This window comes from Echiichthys vipera (assembly GCF_963691815.1).
Source record: "Echiichthys vipera genome assembly, chromosome: 7".
In the NCBI taxonomy this organism is placed as follows: Eukaryota; Metazoa; Chordata; class Actinopteri; order Perciformes; family Trachinidae; genus Echiichthys; species Echiichthys vipera.
In genome coordinates this window covers 17,482,824-17,493,366 of record NC_139832.1, presented here as the reverse complement: position 1 = coordinate 17,493,366, position 10,543 = coordinate 17,482,824, and the positions used below count along the sequence as shown (strand labels likewise).

The window sequence follows — 10,543 nt, the reverse complement described above, 5'->3', positions numbered from 1 at the left end:
ATGTTTTATTTGGCTTTTTATTTGACAGGGAGAGGGCAGATTATTATAGTCCCCCACATAAAATATAAAAGGTTTGTTGCACGCAGAATATATAGTGACAGCTAACTCGCAATTATTGTCCTTAGGTGGGCTTTTAGATAAATTACACCATTTTCAAATGATATCAGCTTTTAAAAGTACAGTAAAAACAACCTACTGTAGCTGTCCATAGTGACGTCTGTCATGCCATTATCCAAAGTTGTGAGCCCCTCAATGAAATGGCTGTACCTACCATTGGACACTGAGGTTATGTCTTCAGTACGGTTTGCAGAAAGGAGTAAAATAAAATACATATGTTATGGTGTCAGATCATTACTGTAGCTGGTTTGATAGGGTGGTGCTCGGGAGAATTTGGAGCCATGACCTCAGTATTTCTGAGTGCCTACTCATAACTCTGACATTTTGACATGTCACAGAATTGAAAGTAAATAATGGAATGAATGATGAGCTGATGGCTGAATACCATTTAGCTGCTTCAGTTTCAGGGTTCTGGTATTGTGCATGCTGGGTCAGCGTGACAGCCATGGCTTACTGCAAAGTTAAATACAACAGAGCCACTATTAGTATTATTAGTGTTAATAGTACCATTATAGAACTGCTTTTCCTACCATGACTAGTCAAAATGTCTTCGGTTATTTTGGTGGCAAAGATCTCAGCAGCATATATTTCTTCTTATATAAAAATATGTAGCCTATTTATATAATGATAAAAACATTGTGGGTCATAGTTTGTTATTTGGGTGAAAAGACCTGTTTACCTACTGTAACGTTTTGCTCATCACAGATCAACACACGTTACAACCCCATTTCCAAAACACTTGGGATTCTGTGTAAAATATAAATAACAGAACGCAATAATTTCCCAATCATTAAAATTCCATATGTATTTGCACAAATCACAATATTTGAAACAGAACATTTTTATTGTTTTTGAAAAATGATACCCTCATCCTCAAAGAAGTCGGAACAAGGTCATTTTTACCACTCTTTTGCATTGCCCTTTTATTTTAACAATGCCCTGTGAGGGTTTGGGAACTTAGGAGACCAATTGCTGTAATTTTGAAAGTGGATTTTTTTCCCAATCTTGCTTGATCTAAAATTTTAGCTTCTCAGCAGTTCTGGGTCTCCTTTGTCTTATTCTACATTTCATACTGCGCCAAACATTTACAATGGGTGACAAGTCATGACTGCAGGAGGGCCATTTTAGCCCCCACACTCTTACTACAAAGCCATGCTGTTGTAATATGGGCAGAATGTGGTTTGGCATTGCTGGCTTGCTGAAAGACGGCACTCTCTGAAAAGGACGTTGTCTACTTGGCAGCATATGTTGCTACAAAACCTGCAAATATGGTTCAGCATTAATGGTGCCTTCACAAACGTGCAGGTGGTCCATGCCATGTGCACTAATGCACCCCCATACTATCAGGGATGTTGGCTTTTGAACTGTGCGCTGATAACCATTGGGATGTCCCCTCTTCTCTTTAGTCTGAAGGACACAGAATTTCTAAATTGGACTCATCAGAACACAGGACAGTTTTCCATTCCCCATCTTTACTTCAGAAAGACTCAGCCTCTCTGGGTGCTCTTTCTATACCCAATCATGTTACTAACTCGTGCCAGTTAACCAAACTAATTGAGATGGTCCGCCAGCTGTTTTCTTTTAAAACTTTTCCAGTATTTCGTTGTCACTGCCCCAACTTTTGCTGGCATCAATATCAAAATGGGAATATGATGAAAAAAATAAAAATAAATGACATTTTCTGTTTCAGCATTAGATGTATTGTTTTTGTGCTGTTTTTAAAAATGTTTTGCATTACCTCACATTCTGTTTCTATTGACATTTTACACCGCATCCAAACTTTTTGGAAACAGGGTTTGTATTTCATGGAACTGTATCCTCATATTTCCATAGACTTTTTCTCCCAAAAAAAACACTTTATTTTTTGTTATGGTAAGCTAAGACTTGACAGAATTATGTAACTATGTGTAGCCTAACCTGACGTGAAGGGAGCATTAGTGAAACCAAAACCATTACTGTCGAACATCTCCTTGCGCATATTGCTTATTTTGCCTGAGATAACATGGAGGAACCACCCCCACAGACCCCATGTTTGTTCCGGGACCACACTCTGGTAACCACAGCGCGGGGCTGCTACCACACCGCTCCCACCGCCCGCGAAATATTTCGGTGCGTCGGCGAACAGACGAAACAACTTGTTTCTCTTCTGCTGTCCTCTCACATACGCTCACACACAGTGGCTTCGCCGGCGGAGAGTGGAGTGGGAGGGGAATCATTCCTTTCCGTACCCGGTAGCGTTGGTCCTCCTTCTGTGCGCGCCTCTCTCCCTCCCTTCCACTCCTTTTCCTCTCCTCCCTCTGTACAACCTTCCAGATTTTCAAACGCGATGACAGTGAATGCGAGCGCGTGAGTGGATCCCACAGGTGTGTTGCTACCAACTGAGCCACGGCTCCTGGAGACTCACACCTGGAAAATTACCATGTGACTCGGCACCTGGGCGTGGAGAAAGTCCCTGATATTCAACCCGAGAGTCTTTTGTTGAGGAGTTGCCCGGGTCGTCTTTCAACAGGAATTGACAAATCGGCCAGCCAAGTAGCCCGTGTTTTCTACGGAATAGTGCCTTTCTGAAACCACTCACGGGGCATGTGAGGAGAGTAGCATGTGAACTTGATTACGGACTTATTCCTCTGTTTTTTTCTTTTTTGTACTATTTCACCTGAGGGCTCTGAAATATCTGGACTGTTCGCGTTTTGTGCAACTACTCTCTTCGCCGTTTTTCCTCCAAGGTGAGTTGCGGGGAAGCTCGTGTATTACAGCAAAGTCGGGTTGGGACACATTTGCGTCAGCGTTTAAACCATAGTATTCATTTCAAATCATAGTGCAAATGAGCTCTAAGTTGTGATAGCCTATCAAACGCCCTATATAGACATGGCATGAACGCGTAACCGTACTCACACTGTAATAGCAACACCGTTGCTTTACACGTTACTGTTATATTGACCGTGTCACTCCAAGTATCCCATTTCCTGTATGTTCACTGCAAACATGCTTTTATGATACGAACAACAAAATAAGCGTACTATTCATGATATTCTTTGGGAAGAGATGTAGGCTCGTATCTACAACAGTACTCTTGTACAGGAAATATGAAATGTGTAACTGAAACTCCTATTAGTTGTACTCATCAACGGCTGTGTGTTTGGAGAGCGGTGGGGGGAAAAAAGCCCACTGTAGGCATGCTCTTCCCTAAACCATTTAATATCAGGAGCATGGCAGTCGCAGCCTCTGCCCAGTCAACTCACAAGGAGCTGTCTGTCCCACATACAGAGGCAATTTCAATGAGAAATGGGCACGTGAACTGTGTCCTGCACCTCTGGACAGTTAGGCTGTACATCCACAGCTGGGAGGACACAAGTAGTAGTGAGCATTGGTTCATGTTTGCTTTCCTTTTTCCTCTCTTTCTTGTGGAGAACAAGGAAATAGAAGCACCATTCATGTCCCAGTTGAATCTCCTGTGCAGTTCTGTCTGTTTGTATCTCTCAGTCCCTGGCGCAACCCTCATCAGACCACTGTACTCTCTTGTTGTCTTTCTAAATTGTCCTTTTATATTCTCGGCCCCGGCCGTCTTCCGCCCCATGTGTACAGACCTACAGTAGGATGTTCTATCTCCTGGGGATTATTCCTATTAGATAACATTATACAAGCAGTCTCATAGTGGGAATGGATTATGTGCGGGCAGGGGGCATGTGGAGGCAGGAAAGGCGACTGCTTGTGGTGGCTGGAAGGGGGTAAGCGCAAGGGGTCAACCTCCAGTCTCCAACTGAGCAGGGGTGGTTTTCTGATAGATGCCTTTTCTGATGGATGCCATCTGCTCACATGGACACACACAAGCAATTGAACACCAAACTGCTTTCCACCATCTCTGTCTGTTTCTCTCTCTCTCTCTCTCTCTCTCTCTCTCTCTCTCTGCCCCACAATGCCTCATTCAGGGTTTATCTCTTCCACTCTGAATAAATAGAGACACCTTATCTGTGCAGAGGAGAGTGGTGATAAATGTTTTCTCCTGCGCCCCGCAAGGGTGAAAAAGACAAGTGTGCCACACTTCTTCATCATAGATGCTCTTTTCAGGGCAAGTGAATAGGAGACATTTCTCATTCAGGTCATGTTTGTGTTTTCAGGATTCTGCAAAAACAATCCCAAAATCCAAACGCTTAATCCTACCCCGTAATACAATGGGAAACAGGCAGGCAAAAGCAGGCATTTCCATGAGTCGCCTTTTTTTTGGTAATAGGCTGCTGGCTCTGGAAATGAAACTTTGTGGTGAGATTCACTCCAAGTATTTTTGGATTCAGTAAAATAGCCTCTGACCAACTGAGAGACGGAGGTAATGAGCACTCAGCTGTTAAGCTCTCTCACCCGTGTTTTGGGTGAGTGAGAGTTCATTCTGTCCTTTTTTAGTGTTGCCGTTTGTTCATATAGTTTAAACGATGTCGTCTCCTGCAAGCAGACACACCGCATTTCAGAGAGCGTTGCAATATTTGTGAGGTCACATTGATTTGAACTCCTTCCTAGACTCCTTTGTTTCCTTTGCATTGGATTACTGACTTCTGTCATTTTCTTTTTGAAAATAAAACCATAATCCTTGTAAGCAACAAGCAATCCTGTGCCTCCTGTCTGCTGCCTACACACAGGAAAATAGCACTAAATGAACTGATAAATGAATAGTACATGTGCCGATGTTTCATTGCAAGTGGTTCCTTTTTAAAATACTAGTTTATCCCTCTCTTTTTTTCCCCCCTGTCCCTACTAAAAACACAATCATCATCATCACATTGCATTGTCTATTAGACCTAGTTTCACTTCAAAAAGCTGACTGTTAGACACTGTTTGACTATCATTTCCCCTCTGGAATGGACTTTGTAAACTTATTGGTCATAAAATAGATGTGGCGCACATGAGAAAGGCCCATATGTGTTACCTTGTCAACTCTTGCTTATCTAAAGTACATAGACATCAGGGGATTGTGGGTAGATGCATAAAGGGCGTGTCAGCATGGCATTAGATAGCTGAAGAATCTGGGGAATAGAGATTTTATTCAGATTGGAGCGTCGTCTTCTCATGTCTTGAAGATGATCCGATGATAAAGGGACACGGTAAGATGGATTTCTGATCCTATTTCCACCGGGTTTTATAGCTGCCACCGTTGCCCTTCGACCTCATGGCCTTGTCCTAAACTACCCTTTCAACAGTGCTCCTTTTTTCACCCCGCCCTCTTGCTCCCATGTGGCTTTGTTTGTACATCACACACCAAACCTTTACCACCCTCACCACTCCACACTTCTCCCCTTCTTTGTGTTTGAGATCAGAGATAACAAAGCAGATGTATGACAGACCTACAAGGTGTGATCATGCTAATTCTCATCCTTGCAGCTTATGCAGCTTTAAATTTCCTGCATTCCAGAGGATTTAACCTGATCTATCCACAGGCTTCCAAACTTCAGCACCAAATATTATGGTCAAGTTCAGTTCTCAACCTGCATGCTGTCTTTATTCTCATGTCCACGACCGACCACGCCATGTACTCAACCTTTGACCCGTGACAACTCGTAGCTTACTTCTTTACACCACTGCAAGCTTATGCTGGCGTTTTTCTGCTGCTGTCCTCACTTTTACCTTTTAGAATTATTGTGACTTTTCCATACAGTATTGGTGCTTTGAGCATGAGTAAAGCCCAGTTCAGACCAAAGATTTGCGATGAGACGAAAACGTTTTAGAACGTTGCAGACAAAAGTTCTCGTCTGGACCTTAAACCGGCTGATGTTGTCACCTGCGACTCAGCTTGTCAAATCGCCAGCAGCTGATTTTAGATCTCAGCAAAGTCCGCTGGCTAGCCACTTAGAGCGCACCCACACTGTCCGCCCTTACCGTGCCCCAGGCTTTAGGGTAATTGTCCCCCCCCCCCCCTCTCCCCCCGCTGGCCAGCCCGTTTGTACTCACACTGCCTGGGCCTCGTGCATATGCTTCTTGCCTGTCCATACGTCATCACGCCGTAACACGTCGCACGAACTTAATAGATTGACGTCAACGCGATGCATCGCTTTGTTTACAAATCTTTTCATAGACCTCAGAGTTTTTGTGCGTCTTGTCCGACTGTTTTTGAATATTTTCATCCGACCAAATCTACAGTAAACATTCCACCTCCGCATCACACCAACGTGTCCGTCTTTTTTTTTTCTATGTCCGAACAGGCGCACATGTGTACATGCTCGTACATATGCAAACACGCTTTACAAAAGCCCACCTTTCTCAAACAGGCCGTGGACGGCCAGCTGGCCGCAGCTAGGCGCGGAGTGGTTAGAGAGGCGGAGAGAGAGAGAGAGAGAGAGAGAGAGAGACTCATCTCACTGGTGTGAACTGGCAGGTCTCAGAACTTCACAGACCTGAATATTGCAAGTTTCAGCTCATCTCCACATGAATCTTTGGTCTGAACTAGGCTTAAGCGGAACATGATGAATATTGTAAACATTGCTGCCTTAACTGGGCTGAGAGGTTGTGGGCAGGGGTTTCTGCATGAGAACTGAAACATCTTAATAGTTCTTTTTTAAAAAGTGAGAGGGATGGAGCAGGGGGAGATATGATTGACGTGATATGAGGTTGAGAGAGGTAGGTGTCAACTTCTGAAAAAAGTTAGCCCAGAGGAAAACATGATCCCCATTGCTGTTCAAAAGGCATTTTGTGTGGTGTTGGCTGTCAGCAGACATGAGGAGTGAGCACTCGTGATGGATACACAATACAGACATCTGCCTCAGTCTCCCTTCTCTTCACCCACTTCCCCATGGCAGCTGAACTGGCAGGCGGACACAAACACATACTATCACAGTAGCTTTTAATGCTACCTGCTCACTGGAGGCATGTCAGCCAGCTCAGGCCACTGGCAAAAGTTCACACCCAGCTAGCCATTTCAGTCAGACACCACCGCAGCAGGTATCTGAAAAGTATTCCACAATAATGACAGTGAGGGCTCACCTTAATTCCTATCCTGGGAAATCTAAGTGAGCTGCTTTCTTCTCAAGGCTTGTACTGGCATCAGAAAAGAGAGCAGGAAGCTAATTTATGTTTTACTTTGGTAATTGAGTCTGGCATGTGTTGCTATCAAAATGCTATCCATTTAAACACTTCAGAGGGAAGCTGGTCGTGGCTGCTTCAATCAGTGTAATGTGGTCCAGCTCCTTTTTTGCTTTATGATGAAAAGACGACTAGCAGATCTCTCAGACTTTAACATATCATATGAAGATGAGTCAACGCTTTTTCTGTGCAAATTGAGGGAGACTGTGCAGGATTTGGCAGCGTACTGATATATCTTTCTCAGAGAGATTTGGGTTTGAAATGGATTTCGGCTTACAGTAGCTGAGAAATAATGGAAAAAGCCTCTTATTCAACCTATGATGCATTTTCACTGCACTTTTTGGTCATGACTGAAAGTTGCTCCATGTTAAGTGTCATTTAATTCTAGCTGGCACCAGAGGGTGCAATTCATTTTTTTTTTTATCCGAGTAAATTCCCAGTTAATCCTCAAACTGACCAATTAACTCCTGCCAAGATCATTTTAATTATCACCTCTGGTTTACAGCTAATACAACGTCCAGCTGGGTTATTTTAATATGGTAGTTGCAGTCAAGTATTGGCCCTCTTCTTTTTTTATTTTTTGCATGCACACTGGGTGATTAATTATGTAGTACTGAATGTGAGCCTCAGCCAGGACTGGCGGGTGACAGATGCATGAAGGGTCACAGCACTGGTGGCAGCTGGAGATGAAGGTCACACCAACCTGAGAGAGCAAATGGGGGAAGATAATGTGGCAAAATGAGGAAGACATGGAGGGACAGTCTGTGACAGTGCAACTTCATAGAAGAGATGAATGATCCTTGTTGATTTAGGAAGTAACTCACTTGCAGAGTTAGACTCTGGACAGCCCTATTTTAGACAGATGGTGCTTAGAAAAAAGACATATGCTTCATTATGTCTAAATCAGAGCCGGTCCCTTTGTTGGAAACTGATTGGAAAAATATTAAAAATATTTAACACTGGAATTCCCATATTGCAAGCAACTGCTATATATTTGTATGCTGCCTCTACATACAGTATTTACACACTTAGGGCGCGCTCACACTATCCTCCCGGACCGAGACCCGGACTTTAGGGTACTTGTCCCCCCTCCCTCTCCCCCCCGCGCCCCAGCCCCGTTTGTACTCACACTACCTGGGCCTCGGCCAATACTTCTTGCTGTCCATACGCCTTCAAGCCGTAACACGTCACACGCATTGATCGCGTGTGTGTGGCTTTGTTTACAAATCTTTCCATAGACCTCGGAGTTTTTGTGCGTCTTGTCGACTGTTTTTGAATATTTTCATCCGACCAAATCTGCAGTAAACACTCCACCTCCGCATCACACCAACATGAACCTTTCACCGCCATTGTTGTTGTTGTTAAATGTCCGCGCATGGTCCGTCCTTCTATTTACATGTCCGAACAGGCGGACATAACGCTACTGCCGTAGGGCTCGTGCTCGTGCGCGTACACGTGCGCACGCTCGTGCTCGTACATGTGCAAACGGCTCCGCTAAAGCCCACCTCTTTCAAGCGGGCCGTGGCGGCCCAGCTGGCCCCAGTTGAGCGCGGAGCGGGTGCGCTCACACTACTTAAAGGTACTAGACTTTAGCTGAAAAACCGGTTTTGGCCGCGGCCAAAAGGACAGTGTGATCACGCTCTTAAAGCATGGAAAGAATAGATGCCCTGACAGGTATTTGTATGTTAGAGTGACTCATTTACAATTTTCAGTGGTATGAAATCTTAAATTCTATGAAAACACAAAAAGTATGTAGCATTTGCACTAGGAGTGTAAGAAAATATTGATGCACTTGAGTATTGCAATATTGTGTTTTGTGATACATACGGATTACAATTAAGATTTTATTTATACCAGTGCTAGGCCTACACAGGTTTTTAGTGTCAACTGTTTGATTATCTCTGAGTCTGAACACAGTGTAGATGCAGGGATTAAAGCAAGAAACAATTTGTGAGCCTGAAAAGTTGTCCAGGAGGAAATATGTACAATGAAATAACGCATTGGTGCCTGAGAACTTTAAGCCATGCAGATTAAATGAGAGAACAGATGTAGCGTTCTTTCTTTATTTAGGTTTCCGGTTTTGCAAAGAAAAAAATCTGCTCTGTGAGCTTCTAATGTCTTTTGTACGTCACACTTGGAACGTTTCTCCCTCTCTGCCATGACTCCTTGTTGTTTTCAGCAGCATATGCATAGAGTCTTTTACTTTATTGTTTTGCAATGCGCAACTTTAAAAAAAACGTGCTTGCATTGATAAAAGGAATTGATAAACTTGGAGGCATACAATTTCAATTCTCGATTCCTATCCCTAGATTCTCAAGAACACTACTGATTTTTAATGAGTTGTTTACATTAGGGCAGCACGGTGGAGTTGTGGTTAGCACTGTCGCCTCACAGCAAGAGGGTTCCTGGTTCGAATTCTGGGACAATTTCGACAGGGACAAGCGGTTGAAGATGGATGGATGTTTACATTAGTTTACATTATTAATACAGTATATCTTCAACACGATGATGTTACCAGATCAAAATTAAATAAGTGAATATTTGTACAGCATTCGTTTTCATGTACTGCTAACGCATTGGACGGACACATTTCTTCCCGGTTCCTTCCTCGGCGCGTTGATTAGATATTATTGTTTTGCAATGCGCAGCCATCAGAAAATCGTGCCGTCATTGATAACCTTATCAATTCCTGTTATCAATAACGGCACGCTCAGGGCATACAATTACGATTCTAATTTGTCCATAGAAATTGTGTTGAAAATAAAAACCCCATTACATTTTATAACGTTTAGAAACAATAAGATACATTCTGGAGACAGAATGTGCTCTAAAATAGAAATAGCAACATTAGATCTTGGGAAAACATATGCTGTCCTTATTATCTCTGGCATCTGCTGAAACCTGCTGGCAGCTGGAAATGGACATGGGGGTGGCAGCACTGCTGGAGGTTGGGTGTCGGTCTCTTGCTTGTCTGTTTCCATCAAAATCAGGCAAGGTTTTGCGGGGGAAAGATGAGATGTTCTTCAGACATACCTGTCCTTGCCAGTGGGAAGCTTGCAGGCCTCTTTTATCACTCAGTAGCTGTTGGTCACGTCTTGCAAATTATATCAAATGCTGGATTAATAAAAATTAAAGCAGAACGTTTACATGTAAATGTATTTAAGATGTTTTTCATTCAGCTGCACATTACAAAAACGGGCAGTTTAAATGCATCTGTAATACAGTGTTATCAAGCTAGGATAACACATACGCAGGGTTGTCTGCCTTTATTACAGTCCATAATGAAATGGTGTTATGAAAATGAAACCATTTCTTTGTCAGTGTCATGTCCTTGTCTCTGTTAAATGAGGTGGGTATCGTG

General features: G+C 43.2%; 1 protein-coding gene across 1 annotated transcript in view; it reads left to right on the top strand.

Moving 5' to 3' along the window:
• Window positions 1-2,479: 2,479 nt before the first annotated feature.
• Window positions 2,480-10,543, top strand: part of plxnb2b (plexin b2b) — a 124,753-nt gene continuing 116,689 nt past the window's right edge. The window contains exon 1 of the mRNA XM_083917273.1: window positions 2,480-2,843. The gene's annotated coding sequence lies outside the window, so the exon portion shown is untranslated. The remainder of the gene's footprint in view (window positions 2,844-10,543) is intronic.